Raw genomic sequence first — 5,485 nt, 5'->3', positions numbered from 1 at the left:
AAGTAATGTCCATCAACTAATTTATTTTTCTTTATTGACAACTTCTTTGAGACAAATTGCCCCAAGTGAGATAAAGGAGCGTAAATGCATTTGAATGACTCTGGATAGACATTGTCACATTGCTTGGCAATACTCTTTTTTAAGATCTTTCCTCCTGGGCTGGGTATTCATTTTAGGATCTTTCTGTAGAACCAACCTTAGGCCTCCCCACATCTACAAAGGTCATCAAGCTTGTGACATCATTTAACTGTAAATTCATCATCAGTTTAAATGGTGTGGCATTGTTGGACTTAGTATGTCACTGTGTCGGTGAGCTTTTAGATCTCAGATGCTCTAGTCAGGCCTAGTAGGACTTTCTCTTCTTACTGCATGTGGATCCAGATATAGAACTCTCAGCTCCTTCTCCAGCACCATGTCTGCCTGCACACTGCCATGCTTCCCGCCATGATGATAATGAGCTAAACCTCTGAGTGTAAGCAAGTCCCAATTTACTATTTCCCTTTTTAAGAGTTGCTATGGTTTCTTTACAGCAGTAGAAACCCTAACTAACATACCCACCGATCAATCCCTCTTATCATTTCTTCTTGCTAAAGTCTAGCTTTAGCAAGCTAGCTCAGTCTAGCTGGGTGTGGTGGTGCACACTTTTAGACCCAGCACTCAGGAGGTAGGGTCCGAGGCCAGCCTAATTTTTGTGGTGAGTTCCAAGACAACCAGACTCAACTACTAGTGGGACCCTCTCAAAAAAACAGAGGGAGAAAGAGAAGGGGGGGAGGGGGAGGGGAGGGGGAGGGGAGGGAGAGGGGGAGGGGGAAGGAGAGGGAGAGAGAGAGGGAGAGAGAGAGAGACTCAGTGTCATTAGTTCCAGGGGTGCTGTGAGATGCTGGTTTGACCCTCAGTGTCCTCTCTTACTGTCTTACCACTGTGACCTCCCAGCCGACTTCCTCTCAAAGAAACGGCACATCTCAAAGCATGCCAGGCAGAAAAATCTCTGGTTTGTTTTGTCCTTTTTTTCCCCCTTGGTACTGGGAATTGGACCCAGGACCTCTTACAGTCTAGACAAGTGCTCTATTGCTGAGCTGCTCCCAGTCCTCTTTTTTCTTTATCTTTGAGACAGTCTCTCACTAGCTGGGCTTCTAGGCCCTGTAAAGTCTACAGCTTTGATGTTACTGGTGTCAAATGCTGCTGAAGGGGTGATGCAGACACAATAAGACACCAAGGTTGCATCTGGGTGGACTTAACTCCTCTATATCGCACTGTAGTCCAGCAGCTCCATGAGAACCCAACACTGCTGTCCTAGTTACAGGGACCAAAGGTACTCTTGGCTTTGGAAGCAGTTTTCAGTATTTCCTAAACCAAGCCTTCTATAGTGTCCGGCTCACAGTGCTCACTGTCATTTCAACCTCACCGTCTGCAAAGACAGATCTCTCCTCAGCGCCACACTTCTGTCATCGAGACCTCTGCTTACACTCTGTCCTTACTGTCTCCACCCCCAACCCCTCTAGCCGGACACCAAGACTGACTGGACCTTCCTTGGGGTATCTCTTAACCTTCCCCCACAGCTCCCACCACAGCTGGAAAAATCCTGTTTTCACCTCACCAATAGTGAACAGCCTGGTCCTTGGTCACACTTTATCCTATACTTCATGGCCAAATAGAGTCTGGAAATATCACTGAAACTGAGTGACTCCCTCCGTCAGAATCCCTCAGCAGCTCCTGATCCTGCGTCACATTAACTCTAAGTTCCTCCGTGTGGCCTTAAAGGCCCCCAGTAACCTGACTCGTACTGAGTGTACATGTGTCTCTGTTGACCCAGCACCTGCTCTACACAGGGCTGCTGTCTCCATGACCTCACTGGCTACTCCCCCCCACCCCATGGCTTTGCCTGGGCAGGTCTCACTAGGAAGGCCTGTATATTCTCTTCTGCCATCCCAAACCTTCTTCTTCAGCCTGGTTCAATTACCTTCTCCCTCAGGTTTTGGCTCCCTAACTTGTCCTTGGGCTCACATTTGTTTCTGAACTTATAGAACACTGTTAGGATGAAAGACGTTGCTGTCATCTGCTCGTTAATCTTCTCCAAGTAAAATTCAGCTAGCTTGCTGTTTTCTATTTTCTTGTTTCCATATTTAAGAAGTAAATTTTTTCTTCACTGATTCTTGGAGTTATCACCAAATCAGAGACTTTATTCTAACTTGGGATTAGTTTACTGACTGGATTTCTTTTAGCATTTCAAGCAATTAAGATATTGGGATGTCAGCCGGGCAGTGGTGGCGCACGCCTTTAATCCCAGCACTTGGGAGGCAGAGGCAGGCAGATTTCTGAGTTCGAGGCCAGCCTGGTCTACAGAGTGAGTTCCAGGACAGCAGGGGCTACACAAAGAAACCCTATCTCAACAAAACAAAACAAAAAGCTATTGGGATGTTTGACAGTTTGTGGGCTTATGGTGATTGATGAGTAGCTCCTGACAGCAGAGAAAAGAGAGCAAAATTACTAATATAAGCTAAACATAACCATTATACATGCTGACTCCCAGACTTGTTTGTGGATCAGGTGCTATTACATAAAACTAAGCTGGGAAGATGGGAGAGAGCTGACTTGATGTGTATCCCGTCTCAGCAGATGTAGGACATCGGCAGTGGGGAGCACTACAGAACCGTCTAACGGTCCCATCAAGATAACGGGCACAAAAAGGAGGTGTATGAGAGCAGGGTGAAAGGAAAAAACCTAGACTCACAGGAAACGAAGGCATAGCTCTGAAGAAACAAGCCCCACTACAGTTTTACTAAAGGTGATGGCACCTCCAAACCAACACAACGGTAGGCATTTCTGTAGCCAGAGCACACATGTATAGAACACCCAGCTGAAAAAAGCTTCCCAGGAAGATTCCTCCCCACAGACACGCGTGCCAACGTGTGACTGGTTTCACAGACGTGTGTCAATGTGTGATCAGTTTACCCGGTATGACACCTTTACAACCTGGTCAGTTAAAGGATTTTCAGACCTTTACAGTGAGAAGGCATCATGTTTATACATACTATGATTCTCAGGCCATCACCACCAAGCTGGGCGCGTGCATGGGCACACACACACACACACACACACAACATGCCTGAGGCATTAGCAGTTTGTGCCCTAAATGTAAAACAAGGAATTCCCAAGATGAGTTTTAAATTCCAGAGCAATTACCACATCCAATTTTGAAGAGCCAGAAGGGGGGCTCATCTGCCAAGTAGCTGTCAGTGATGGGATTGCTCCTGCTTCAGAGTCCATGCTGGGTTAACTCCTAAAGTCCTCAGATCATGTTGTGGTGTCACGTGGCCTAAAGAGAAGGAAGTCACCATCGTCAAAACCTAAGGAGGTAGAAGAAAGGAAGGCCACGGGTTATCTTACTTGTAGGCTATATCTAATGAGCTGCCTGACAAGTCAACGCATCAAAACTAGTTTCCTCCGCTTTAGCAAAAACAATATTGAATATAAAGTTTCTTTAAGTAGAGTAGACATTTAGAGCAATTCACTCATGGTTGTTTGACTTACACGTAACGGCACGGGAGCTGCTAACTGCGTACTCACTGGGTATACTTTTGTGTTTGCTGGATTATTTGCAAGCCAGTGCTGCCTTGACAGTGTGTTTTCACAGCAGAAAGTGGCAGAATGCAAAATCTCCCAGGGAACACTGGCTCAGCCATAAGTTGATGGGGTTGGATGGAACATGGGCCTATGTGTTCTTAGTTCTTCCCAGGCCCAAGACAATCATGTATCATCTGGTTTTCTGAACCCTGAGCAAGTTGGAGCTGATCTCAGAAACCTCAGCACGACTCCAGGAGGTTACTCTTGTCTGGTGCATGATACCTGAGATCAAACTCACTTCTTACCTAGAAGGAATAGAAACTCAAAATGAAAACAAAAACAAGCTGGGCAGTGGTGGTGCACGCCTTTAATGATACACTTGGGAGGCAGAGGCAGGTAGATTTCTGAGTTCAAGGCCAGCCTGGTCTACAGAGTGAGTTCCAGGACAACCAGGGCTACACAGAGAAACCCTGTCTCGAAAAACCAAAAAACAAACAAACAAACAAAAACAAAACAACAACAAAAACAAAAAACCAGAAACCAAACTTACCATTTTAAATTTGCAAGTACCTACCAAACTGGGGGAAAGAAACTATAAGATTTCAGTTCATTACGACCCCTGTGGTTTCATTTTCATGACACCTTTTAAAAATACTAAAGTCAGTGGGACCAAAGCCATCTTGGCCAATGCCCTTGTTTTTATAGATCAGGAAACTGAGTCAGACTTGTACTGTGTCACCTCTGTTCCATACTGCTCTACTGCTTGACTGACCACACACTGTAGTTAGCAGATCCCTGTGGTTCTGATTGTATCATCTGTGGACTTTGGGGATGGTGTATGGATTGTTATGTGAAATATTTCATGCAAAACTGATTCAATAGTAAAGTAGCAATTTTGTCAACTGGTAAAATTCTAAACAATTTATTTCAGGAATTAATAATACTATGAAAATACAGAATGATCACAAGGTGTTTTTCCCAGAGCATGGTGTAACCATGGCTATGATTTCCCTAAATGTGGGAAATCCAAATGCCCAGCTGTGGTAGTGGGGACGGCATTTCTGCTCACCTCTGGTTAAAAAGAAGAGAGGTGCAAATCCAATGTGGATGGACAAACTTGGACTAGATATCACAATAAGTAACTCCAGCCTATCTCAACTCAAGATACAGCAGAGATTAAGCTAGCTATAATAGTTTCCTAGGAATTCATCATGTCCCACTCTCATTTAAATTCCCATCTAAAGGAGGAATCACACACTCTGTAACCAGAGCACTTGGCGGTGGAGGATCTGGAGATGAAGCCCAGTCTGGGCTATAGGAGGAAGACAAGAGGGTAAAGAGGAGAAGGAAGGGAGAGAGAAAGGAGGAATCACTGTTGCTTTTTAAGGGATCAAAACATGTCTGCACTTCTTTTCTGACCTGTGTGGGAGACAGAACATACTTTCTCTCAGTTTAACCTTTCAGCAGTGGAACTGGCCCAGCCTGACCTCTCACCTCTTCCCTTTGAGACTGGCCACATAGGTAGGTTCACTTTTCTTATGCTGAAAGTGAAAATACCATCACCAACCACTGGTTACATAAGTGGGAGATAGTTACTACCCCGTTACTACCTTAGTCAATTTACTTAGTTCTAGTGCTGTGAAGAGACACCATGACTGTAGCAACTCTTATAAAGAAAAGCATTTAATTGTTTACAGTTTCAGAACTTTAATCCATTATCGTCATGGTGGGGAGTGTGGTGGCACACGGGCAGACATGGTGCTGGAGAAGTAGCTGAGAATTCTATATCTAGATCAGCAGGCAACAGGCAGAGAGACTAGGCCTGGTTTGAGCATTGAAAACCCCAAAGCCCACTCTTAATGTCACACTTCCTCCAACAAGGCCACACCTACCTCAACAAGGCCACACCTACCTCAACAAG

Source organism: Grammomys surdaster, unplaced genomic scaffold, assembly GCF_004785775.1.
Source record: "Grammomys surdaster isolate TR1022 unplaced genomic scaffold, NIH_TR_1.0 126163, whole genome shotgun sequence".
Classification (NCBI taxonomy): domain Eukaryota; kingdom Metazoa; phylum Chordata; class Mammalia; order Rodentia; family Muridae; genus Grammomys; species Grammomys surdaster.
This window is presented reverse-complemented; position numbering follows the sequence as displayed.